The 13143-nt window shown below is 37.6% G+C and overlaps 1 protein-coding gene across 2 annotated transcripts in view; it reads left to right on the forward strand.

Moving 5' to 3' along the window:
* kcnab1a (potassium voltage-gated channel subfamily A regulatory beta subunit 1a) overlaps positions 1-13143 on the forward strand; it is a 144512-nt gene that overhangs the window by 64290 nt on the left and 67079 nt on the right. The window lies entirely within an intron of this gene.

Consider the following 13143-nt stretch of genomic DNA (forward strand, 5'->3'; position numbering starts at 1 on the left):
CCATCTGATATTATAAATTGTTGTCATAAGCCCTCTGGTTTTGTTTGACAAACTCTGGTTTCCTTTTTTGTTTCAGTCAATATCTTGTTTGGCAAATGTCCATGTATTCACTACCAATTTAACAGGAGTGTCTGGGACAGAAAAATCAGCACATGCACACTCATTTAGCAAACACCACTCATACAGTAAGTGCACATATTCAACAAGAAATTAGGAAAATACAGTGCTAATAATTTTTACTCTAATTAATGTGTTCAACATCATGGTTAAACAATTATCTTTTCTGGATAAGCACTATCACTGACACAGCAAAGCCACAAAGAATGGACTGATCCCACTATTAGTGTCATATTTGTGCCTATAATCTGCTTTGCTTCAAAGAGCTAGTCACAAAATATTTTATTCCAGTAGCATACTGGTGCAAACACACTAGTAATCTTTTGTAGCTTAGTGGAATTTACCCATGTTTTGCTTCAAAGTTTATAGTGTTTCAGCCCCTCATGTTGCTTGTTTTTAATGAACAAAAGTGTAGACATAGAGGTCTGAAATATCACATTAACTCCCATGTTTTTTGCTTCTTTTGCTTTTGTAACACAAACTTATGAAATATCTCCAAAGGTAGGTTTCAATGCAACCCAGTAAGCCTGAAACATATTTACTTAATTAGTCATAACATGAGTCAGTCAGTGTCACTGTGATCTGTAATTTCACACTAACATTAATACTGATGGTGCGTTTGATACTCACAGCTGGCAGCAGCGTCACACGAAAGCTAACATAAGTGTGAGGGTTCACTGTGAATGATCAACCAGGGTTTTAATTATTAATTTTGTGTTAACTCACATTCCTGGTTTATAAGGTAAAGTGTTTGCAATAAAGCTGCCTGATCTACATTATCAGAACATTAGTATGTGAGGCTCAGAGATAAACCCAAAACCCACCTGATCCTACCAGTGTCTGACTGAAGATTTTGTCCTAAATATCATTAAACATGAACTTACTGCCATTCAAGCCCCACAAACTCAAAAATCTGAAGAAAAACAGATAAAATTCCCTAATGTACATCCATACATCCAGAACTTATCATGATGGTGTTTGCTGACAGGTGCTTTGTGAATGACTTCATACATTTTTGTCTCATTTGCATTGGTTCAGTAGCAGCTTTTGTGGATCTGGCACAAACAGCTTCCCTCATAGCTGCCCTTAAAACTTGAAGGAAATTCTTCCAATCACTTCTCGTCATGTGTGTTTGATCGAGATAGTCTGAGAACAGAGTGACCTTTTGGAAAAACTTGGATGTTTTTTTTTTTTTTGTATGTCAAATTTTTACCACAGCTTGATGATTCTTTATTTTGTCAGCAGCGTGCACATTTCCTCACTGGGTTACAGAGAGCAGCAGGCAGAATGACATGCTAATCCCTATTTATACTGGATTAGTCTTTCTGAATCTGGTAAAATGGATGTTGCAAGTGGCATCCTTAATTTGAGCCCAATGTGAATGTGCTGTGGTTATGTTTTAAATAGCTTATAAAGTACAAAATCCAGAACAACCTGCTTATGCTCAACCAACAAATAACAGTTAAACACGGACTAATTTGGCTTGACATGGAAAGTAATACTACATTATGTTTTTGTCATCCAGCAGATTGTCTGACCAGCTGGTCATAAAAGTAGAAGTGCAGATCAGCACTTTTCTATCTAGGCTGTGAGCTTTACTCCATACAAAATGAAATGTCTGGAGTTACTCACATTACTGTACTGTAGAAAAAAAATTACATTACAGGTCTTTCTTTGACGAAGTGCACCCAGTCTGACATCCACACAACAAAGTGCAAACTCAGGAAATAAACAACATCAGTGAGTTTTTTTAATTCATTTATTTATTTATTTATTTTTTTTATGTTGGATGCATAATTACACATCAGGTTTTTAGAGATAGTAACAAATATGAGACAAGAGCTCAAAATAAAGGGTTTTGATGACCTTTAGAAGATGGGATACCATTATTTCAGATTGGAGGTATTAGAGCTTTATGTTCTGTGTCATAGCAGAATGCTGTGGACATACAGGTTGAAGACTGTTTCGGGATGTTTAATGGTTTTCAGTCAGTTTTCAGTGATGGTGCATCTTTGAACATTTGCTACAGGTTTGTGTTGTAAAATGTGATACGACTTTCAGTCAGTGTGTATGTGGGTTTGTTTGTCTGCACTTCTGTGTGTGGGTGCTGTATTTGCTACAGGAGAATCTGGGATCTTACAAGAATCTCATTTGGTATTTGTTTTGTTGTGCCTCCAGGGTCTGAATCATCTGCAGGTCCACAGTCAAGGTTTGGGGAAATTAAACCAGAGCCTCGTACACACCATTAAGAATACATGTCTTTTTTTCCTTGTATAAAAAAACGGCTAATATTCTTGTAATGTCCTGAAATTGTGTTTTGTAAGTGAAGTCATGAATTATGGATTCCTAAGGCTTACGGTATTGCAGTCCTTGAGGGTTTCCTTCCATTCAAGTCCCTACGGTATGTGCTTTAGTATCTTTTACTTTAACATAAATAAACAAATGTGTCAGAAACATACATAAAATATGCACCAACACAAAACAACATTTACTTATTTTAAGCACAGCAAGGAAAAAGAGCTGTCTTCCTCTTCTCCTTAGTCAGCAGTTCTTCTACAGTCTGTCCTCGGATTGCACTTGAAATTACTGCAGATCCCCTCGATAATATCACAAACCTTTTCAGATTGCTCTTCAAGTACAGTGTTTGGCAATAGCTTAGACTGTCTTGTATTCCCATCAGCATCTCAGTAAATTGAAGAGAAATTGATTTATGTGTGTTTATGTGAGAAGCAGGTAAGGCACTCTTACACTGATGGGTATCGGCTCAATTCAAGAGAAACAACCACAACCACAGTGAGAGCAAAAAGACAAAAGGATGAAAGTGGGTAGAAGTCTTTGACTGTCAGCCAAAAAGAACAGATTTGGAGTTATGGATCTTATTTGAGATTATTATTCCATTCTTAGATATGCTGACACAATAGTACAGCTCAGGATATCAGTAGGGCATTGTTGATGATGTTATGAAGGCCATTCACAACATATAGATCAGTGAGTTTGACATCATTTACATCAGGTATTACAATGTGATCTATATGCAAACATTTTAATAAGCAACTGGTCTATTAATGCTCTGATTATCTTCACTAAGACCAGTTTTTTGTCCTAAAGAGGAAAAACTCGCATGTGAGTGTTTTTAAAGTGGTGGCTCAGAGAGATGGTAGCTCTGATAATCTGAAATTGCGAATGATCTAATTTTTGCATATGATCTACTTTTCAGACGGACTGTATGCTCAGTGCTGTCAAAGTTTACGTGCTTTAAGTGTTTGGGTTGAATTCATATTAACTTGAGTTTTATACTGCATAATTTTGCAGCTGCTATAGACATAATAACTGGCAAAATGATAACTTCAGATGGTGAAGCGTCACTGCAGATCTATCAGATACTGGTCCAACTTCTGAACTCTTCCAGCCAGACTAACTCCAGATATGGCCAGACAGATCTAGTCAAAATCTAACAATGATGCATTCACACCATTAATTAACTTATTTTTTTGGCATAATTTGGGACTAATGTCATTGTAATATTTAGAGAACAGCTTGACAAAACCTCAAAGAAACCAGCTCATTGATGAGGTGAACTCTATGTCCACCTTCCCCTGCTGTAATGTGCACCATCTGTGACAGCGGCAGTGTTTAATTACATTACAGTATAGTAATTATCTCGACTGGCTGTCTAATTTTTCTCATCGCAGTTTAATATTGAACCGAAAATATTTTTATATCTCATTATAGCTTAAGAGATTTCTAATTCTGCATTTTGCACCATTGCCTGTGCAAAGCATGTGAGTAAACCCACACTTGTTTCATCCACCAGCAGCCCAGAGTTACTGTAGTTCTCCAGCTGTGTGAACACATGACCTTATTTCCTCAGTGGTGGTAAAAAGACACATTACTCTCGATTGACCAACCTTAAACCCTTAAGACATGTTTAAACCTTCGCTCAACCTCTTACTGACGTGTTTTCTATCATGATTGAATGTACTACAAGAGTACTTCTTCTCTTGTACCAACATAAAGCTTCAACCGTGTGACTATAAGCATAAAGCTAAGTGTGTGTAATGTGCATTTTGAGTGTCATCATTGTAATTTGTGTCAGACAATACAGAAATGAAGGGGTTCCTATACAGTTGCGGGAAAAATTATTAGACCATCAAAAGTCATCAAAAACAATGGTTATGCAATCAAGTACTAACTCCTGTGTGTATCATGTGACTAAAACAGACAGAAAAGCAAACATGGAATGCCTAATAGCACTGTTTTTGTCAGTATAATGCCATAGCTATTGATGTAAGAACTTAAGGGATTTTGGTTATTATCAAGAAAACATGGAAAATGGCTAGATATCAGCTCTGAAATTAAACTCTTATGAGCTATTTTTGTTGTTATCATTATATTTGTCCAAACAAATGTACCTTTAGTTGTACCAGGCATTAAAATGAACAAGAAATTGAAGAAAACAAGGGGTTGGGGGTCTAATAATTTTTTTCAGCGACTGTATATTTTTTGTGGGAGCAGTAGTTCAGTACCAGTGTTGAGGGCATGAACGTGGCTACATAAGGATCCCTTATGGCTTCACGTAGTGTGTTTTTACTCTGGGGTTGAATTTCATTTTTCTGCTGCAGCCTTTTTTTTCTTCCTGTATTGAGAGCTGAGGTCTTTCCTCATGTCCAGGTTTATTTTTTTCCATCAGCTCTCAGTTCTCTGTTTGCTTTTCTGACAGGTGTTGTTTACAACAAAATCATAACTCCAGTGTTAAAATAATCCCTTATGAAACTGCAGTAAATATGTCCTTATTCTGTTAATATGCAGCATAAGAGTGGCCTATAAACATAGTAGAACATTTTAGGTATACATTTTATATCCTGCATGGTATGTAAATAGCTATGAACTGTATATTGAAATGAAAATATTCCATATCTAGTCTATACTCTATGGACAAAAAAAATTGGGACACATCACACTCACAGATTGTACAAAAAATGTCAAATTAATCATTAGTCACATCAACATTTCTTTAAACTTTAAAGACTGATTATTCTTCCTGAGTTAAAGTTGAAGAAACTGCATGGTTACCTGTGGTTTAAAAGGATTATTTATGATCAGAATGTGACTATTTCAGAAATCTTGAAAATCTATGAAATTATATTTAAAAAATAAAAACATTCTTGACATTATCATTTCCTAACCCCAGACTTGAATTCAATGTGTCTCAATACTTTTATATTTGTGGTATATATATATATATATATATATATATATATATATATATATATATATATATATATATATATATCTGAGGGATTATGAAGATTTTTTTTTTTGGTACAAACTGTACTTCTGTACTCTATGTATCTGTCTGCATCTATCTAAGATGCTGTATCTGTGTATTGGTCACGTGGTTGCATTACAAACATGATATCTTGAGAAGAATCAGGCAGAATGTTACAAAATTTGGTACATATGTTCACTTTGACTCAGTGATGAACTCATAGGTTTTGGAAGCCAAATATCAAGGCTGCATCGACCTCACTAAACATGTTTGATAATGACATCTGGTAACTGATGAAACTGCATGTGATAGTGGATGCATCTATCTTACAGTTCTTGTTTTTTCTGCCCCCAGTGATTTACTAGCGATAGTTTGTTGTACATAAAAGGTACTGTGGAGCAGTGCATATTTACACGATTGAATGCCAAATCGTATGCACTCATGCGCCTACATAAATCATTCCATACTCACATTTACAGCTCTCGTCACATTATTGCAGCTGTGAGAGTGTCAAAAGACTGATTGGCTGCAAGTGTGCTTCCTTCCAGGCCCACTGGCAGTGTTATCTCGCCTTGCTTTGCTAGGTGACAGCTTTTATATTACTGCCATACACAGGCTGCTGTATTACTCTGCTGAGGTGTAGGCTTTGAGAGCTGCCCCCCCCCCATTCCTTCACACGCCCCTACCCACTCAGTACTCAGACTTTGATAGGCATGAAATAGCCCACTGCTGAGATTGCTCCTTAGTTCATAGGAACAGTTTAGGTCACTCGGATGCACATATACACCATGCATGCAGGAAGATGCATGTATGAGCCGTGCAATTGCTCCCACCAGATACACAAAATGTATTCATGCCTTTATGTATGCGCCACTGCACCCTCATACGGAAACACCCACTTGAAATCTGCTTCAAAAGAGACTTTTCAAGAATGATGGCTCTGATTGTGGTCTTAATTTGTTTGTTGTTTTTAATAAGTCAGCTTTTGTCTACCAGTAAACCTACAGTCAGACATTACAGCACCGGAGACAATATAATAATGTTTGTGGGAGTTATATTTTGTAGTCATCAACAGCAGGAGGCAGTAGTTATACCTAAACCACCAATGAATGAGCAATAAGCCTATTTATACACTCACTGAATCAAGCGTCGAATCAAGCTTATAAATTATACAGGTTTGAATTTGGCATCATCTATTACCTTGACAGCTGATAGTTTACATTATGGTTCACTTAGCTTAGATTTTACAAACAGAACAGCCACAGTAAAAGCACCAATCACCCTAGAGTTTGTGTTGCCAGTAGATAAACTTCAGATCCATTTTGAATTGTCCACAGAAGCCCAGATATGCCAATGTTTGGTCTGAATGTGAACCCAACAAACATAATAATGTAACATTAACACCTTTCAGGTTCAATCTTCATTCTTTTACTGCTTGAGAGCTTTGTCCATCAGGTAAATCAAACCTGACTCTATTTTTATCACTTTTCTTTGAACATATTTTCGTTTTTTTTTTTGTTTGTTTTTTTTTACCCGCCACCACCCCAGTGGTGTAGTCCAGGGTATACGGCGGTATACGGAGTATACCTACTTATTTTTCAGTCAGCATTGCGTATACCCACTTCTAAACCCCCCTAATGCACACCATTCAGTAGTATCTGAGCCAAATTGCCCATGTTTTCCCCTAGGATGGTGATGCAATGACCCGCCCTACTCTGCCTCTAATTGGCTAGTACTTGGTACCTTCACTGATTAGATTGGTTAACTTTAGGCATGAGGACTGATTAGCCAATCAAAGGCAGAGTAGAGCGGGTCATGCCGAGGAAAATATTGCTAACTAGTGCTGGCCACCTCTGGAACCTGAATGGACACCTCAGGTGCCAGTGCCACCCCAGTTGATTGACAGGTCACTGCACGTCTCACTGAAAGACGCACGATTATTGGAAATGCGAACGAGAAAGGCAGAATAAACGTCTTTCAAATGAGTGACACATATTGAGAGAATCTATTTTCATGGAATACATAAATCTGAGGTAAGTTTTAAAGTGGTTTCAGAATGAGTCACAGTTTTAAACTACCGGTCATATGACTGCACATTTAGAGAGGAGATTTTGTCACCAATAGTTAAACTGTGTGAGTAGGCTAACGTTATGAAAGGCTAATGTTATCCTATGTTTGCCTCATGTTGAATACATTTACATTCATGCAGCTGCTTGTGTGACCAGTAAAACTTACAAACTGCTCCTGATCAAGTCATGATCATGTTATAATAGTGAGCAAATGCTACTGATGGATTTTTGGGTAAACTAAATAGAATAGTCTTATGTCACTGTTTCTAAAATGGCGTTTTTCTGGACTACTTTAAAGAGAAAAAAAAAGGCAAAAATTGAGAGTATACCCACTTCTCCAGGGACCACTCCACTATGCCCCCCCCCTTCTTCGGAGGACAACTTTATTTTTAATTACAACTTGTGTTTAAGTAACAATCTGAACTTTGTTTCTTATGGTAATGGTGCACTGGTCCTGAAAATGACCTCAGCCATGGTTTTGTCTGTTGTTTACTGTTGCGTATACAGTTCACTACCTGTCCTTCTGCATGGATGAAAAGAGGTCGGAATGGGCCCAGTGAGTTACTTGTATTTATGTATGTTGGCACACTGAGGCTACAGGGACTCACTATTCACTTTAGTCCTCCAAGTGGTACCTGATCCAGTGCTGAATGATTGTTCAGTACAAATCTTTGGCATACTATCAAAACTCTTTTCTCATCATATTCAGACCAAAAATTGACAACATGACAAGTTGAAACATGCATCTTCTTTTGGTGCATTAGTCCACAATGCTTTGCAACTAGCTGCCAGTTTACATCATAGTGACTAGAGGGGGCGGTGTATCATTTTTATAGTAAATACTCTGTCTACTTCCACTCTAACTGCTGGCTTTTGAGGCATTTTTTTATAGGTGGATATAATTTGTTACGTCTTAAATATGAATGAGAGTAGTGATGGGGAGTTACTTGCTACAGTTGCATTTCTGGTATTGATGAAACAGCGAAAACTTAAGATGGAGAACTTCTCCCATCTGTTCCCAGAGCTGTCCTGTTGTTTAGTGGAGCTGATGTCACCTCTAATAAGCAGAGAAAGCTATTGAGACAGCATTTCACCAGGGGATGTGGCTGATAATAACGCTACGCTTCTTGGCGACAGGTGAGATACAGCCCATAAATACTGGTGAAAAAACATACTATAAAACCAGCCACTGGTGATTTGACAAGTTGAGTTACAGGCAACACCGTCAGCAGAGACAGGCAACTTCACAGCACAGCAACTTTTCCCTGCATTGTTCTAAAACTGTTTTGTGTGACTTTGAGTCTTTCATCTGAGTTGGCCTTAAAACCGATGGTCTGGGTCATCAACAAATGTCTCCTCAATTATATTTGACTGTGGTTTGGTAAAGCTTAGTTGAAGCTGTGAACATTTAATACCTCAGTAACTATTTATTGCAGCAGAGAAACATATGTGGGATCAACTCACAGTAAAAAATAATCAGTATAAAGACAGATTTTATCTGCTAGTAATTGTACATAGGGTTGATTATTTACTGGTTTGGTTTAATTCATGGGATTTGTTAAAAAAAAAATTAAAAATAAAACATTGTGTACTAGAAGCACTCGGAGAGCGCAGACCTCCGCCAAGGCTGATCAGTGGCCCCCCCCGTGGGCCCCCCCACCCCCGATCACCACCAAAATTTAATCATTTCTTCCTTATCCCATTTCCAACAAACCCTGAAAATTTCATCCAAATCTGTCCATAACTTTTTGAGTTATGTTGCACACTAACGATCAGTGCCCCCCCCCCGTGGGCCCCCCCACCCCCGATAACCACCAAAATTTAATCATTTCTTCCTTATCCCATTTCCAACAAACCCTGAAAATTTCATCCAAATCTGTCCATAACTTTTTGAGTTATGTTGCACACTAACGATCAGTGCCCCCCCCCCCCCCCCCCGTGGGCCCCCCCACCCCCGATCACCACCAAAATTTAATCATTTCTTCCTTATCCCATTTCCAACAAACCCTGAAAATTTCATCCAAATCTGTCCTTAACTTTTTGAGTTATGTTGCACACTAACGGACAGACAAACAAACAAACAAACAAACCCTGGCAAAAACATAACCTCCTTGGCAGAGGTAAACATTTGATGTATTTCACACAGGTGTATCCTTATGTTGAACATATATGGAATACAGAGAAAGGTTGTTACTCATATCCCTGCACAAATTATACATTCTAATATCTCTTTGCTCCATGCTACTGCTGTTTGTGCTGGTGACTGTAATGTTTACAACTTGGTAATTCAATTTTACATTTCAATAACTGCTGCCTAACATTTAATGAATTTGACTTCAAAAATGAGGCCACTTTGGTTAATTGCAGACTTAGCACAATTAAATGCCAAGATCGTGTTGTGGATTCATGTAATTGCCAACAATGGGAGATGAGAGTAATAGGTAAACATGCAGTGTAAGCAGAGCAGGGCAGTGGATGAAAATATGAAACTGACAGACTGATGGGAGAAGGTCAGGATGGAGCTTAGTGACGGGTTTTTGTGTTTGTCTACATTCGTGACTTGCTGCTCTGTTCATGTTGGGGAAGCTGACGTCCTTTAGCTAGTTTTATTATGGACTTGTGAAGTATCATTCTGTCATTTTTGAAAGATGAGACTTTTATTCAGCTCCTGAAGTGGGACGCTTGGATGATTGCTACATTTGTTTGTATTTCAGTTGTGTCATTTCAAGCAGTCTGAAACATGGATAAAATGCATATATGTAACAGCATACCTGTTTCTTTCAGAGTGCTACAGCTAGAGTATACAAGTGCCTCAAAATTACAGTCTTATCTGTGTTTTTGACATCTGGGTATGATGTTCGCAAAGACAGAAGACTAAAACCTGACAATAAGCAGTATACGGATGTACATGTAGACACAATACATAATTCTTGGTATGTTCATCCACATGATTCTGTTGCCTTAGAAACATGTCAGATTTCCGATTCATTCAACCAATGCATCCTTTGTGCTTTGTCCCCCCTAAATAATAAATAGAGGGAGAAAAAAAATCCATTTTAGGATTTGTAATTTGAAAAGGTCATAACAAGGTCAGAAACTGCTCGATGTAAGTGAAAGAAAGCGGATGATTCGAGACGAGGCAGTGTCATCTTATTAACGCGCATCACTGTCAATCATGTAGTGTTGCTATTTTCTCTTCTTCTTGATTTCAGTTGGAGTTTTAAATCTTGGAAGTGCTGATGAAGTGATAAAAACAAGATGTATTAAGAAGAATGTCATGATGCAAACACACCGGCTGAATATTTAGTTGCCTTTGTTTGATACAAAGAATAAAATGCAGTACTTTTAATTCTCCTCCCTCCTTCTTCCTCACATTGTTGAGATTAATAGATGCTTTTTCGCCTCACACCGAGACCTCATTATAATTAAAACTCCACTGTAATTGGTACATCATCAATCACTTTTCACAAACTTGTCTTTTACCACTTACAGCCACTGTAACAAGCACTTGATTAATTCTGTGAATTTATGTCACTGTTTATCATTGTCTCACTCCCTTTTTTTCTTTGTCACCCCTTCTCAATTATGTTTTTAGAGTCTCATTTCTCATTTTTGGTCTGAACTGAGAGAATATCTGCATCCGTGCTTTGTACACAAAATTCATGACTTAATAGATGTGAGTGTTTTCATTTTTATTGATGAGTGGAAAATGTGTTTCATATTCGGTACCTCAGTGGATTTGTGATGATGGCTACTTTTTTTAAAAATCAATCACCACAACTATCTCTTTCTCTCTCGTAATTACTCAGTCTATTAAATATTGAGAGATAATTAGTCCACACAGTGCGATAATTATCTGCAGATGGCTCCCCTCCTCTCAAGTGAAGTCATTAACAGTACAGGCATTTTACCATTAGAAAAAAATATGCAAATATGTGACTACAATTTATTATTTCTAATTAAGCACATGTATGTCAGCCTCTCTTTCCAAATCACTGCTTTGCAAAGAAGGAGTTTCTACTGAAAGTGTCTCAACAGGACCTGGCCCAGTTATTTCCTCTTTGGATGCAGACTCAGCAGAGAAGTGTCAAGGAGTTGGTCCAATGCAGAGCTGGAGAATACAAGAAGAAAAAAAATCCACAGCAGTCATGACAGAAAGTCTCCAGTTTAGATCTTTACTCACTTGATGAATCTTAGTGCTGACTATCTGATCGACAGTGATGAGTGTGAACAGAAAAACTTGTTTTCATCTTTAAAAGATGACAGGATGCAAAAGGGAGATGACAGAAAGCTGTTTCGGTCTGCAAAAAAAAAAAAAAAAAAGGCTGTTGCTTGTTTTCCCTACATCAAGCCAATCAAAGAAAGTATCAAGACTGTTGAGACAAAATAACAGATATTATCATCACAACAGAAGATTTGTTTTGAAGTGAAAAGAAAGGGATGCATGATAAGAGCTGAATTTAATTAGAAATGTTGTATGACTTAAACATGACAAACAGAAGTCTGCGAGAAAAGAAACAGACTATCAAAAAAGATTAATGCAGGAATGAAGTGACGTCCAAAGGAAGCAAAGAAAATGGCAGAGAAAGAGGCAGTCGGAGAGTGACAGAGTGTGATGTGGTGACAAACCAAGTTACAAGGCCCAAACTGGAATAACATGAAGCACAACAAGATGTTCTGTCTTCAAACTGTCGACTTACTACAGACAAGCGGTGTGTGTTGTTTAAATTTGGGCGATTACTGTAGCATTGTAACCTACTTTATGTGGAGCTCAGGTGGCCTTGGGCATGTACCTTTGTCCCAGACCCCCCTCCCTCTCCTCCCATCGCTCTCTCCGTCACCCACAGACTGTTTTACACTCGATGGAGAAATGTGTCAGACAGCCTCTTGGGGCTTCTAACTGTTTTTGTGTAACTTAATAAGCAATTCCATTTTAATTTTCCAATCAGTCACAAAAAGGAGTCCAATCCCCCTGGAGAGCTTCCACAAAATCAGTCAACAAATACTACACCAGGACATAAAATATGACTAACATCAGCCAATGAGGATGATTTAGTTTATGTGCAGTTAATGATAGATTTGACTGAAAGAGTCCTTTTTTCTCTTCAGTTTTCATTTTTTGGATATAATAATCATTGAATTTATTCTAAGTTTTAATGCACATCTGCATAATCAGTGAATTTAATACAGGAAAATGCATGATTTTAACGGAAAAAAACATCAAATATAGTGGATTATATTATAATAAATGTTGATAAATCACTTAAAAAATGCTAAAATAGAGAGAAAAATTCATTTGGGAAGTTCCACAAAGGTAGCACTGGGTCTTTATGGGTTAAGATTTAAAGCCCTCAACAAAATTGGTCCAACCCAGGAGGCATTAAAGTAAGTCTGGTCTTAAAATCACCATAGGTTGTTCAGTCACCATTGAGAAACATTACATTTTTGAAGTCATTATTCCTGGTGCAAAATGTAAAATCTATTTTTTTTCCACCATAAAAGGACTGACTTATTGCTTTTTTGGCCAATTAAACAACTGTCTATTAAAAAACCTGTTTAACATAAAGCATGACATATTGAGGGGGGGTCTGTGCTGCTCGTGGAGAAAGTAATGGGCGAATTGGTGACAGATCTGTGGTGATACACAGAGAGAAAGAGAGTGTTTTTGGCGGATGAAGAGATAGAGGA

This window comes from Sphaeramia orbicularis, chromosome 13, assembly GCF_902148855.1.
Source record: "Sphaeramia orbicularis chromosome 13, fSphaOr1.1, whole genome shotgun sequence".
NCBI classification, from domain to species: domain Eukaryota; kingdom Metazoa; phylum Chordata; class Actinopteri; order Kurtiformes; family Apogonidae; genus Sphaeramia; species Sphaeramia orbicularis.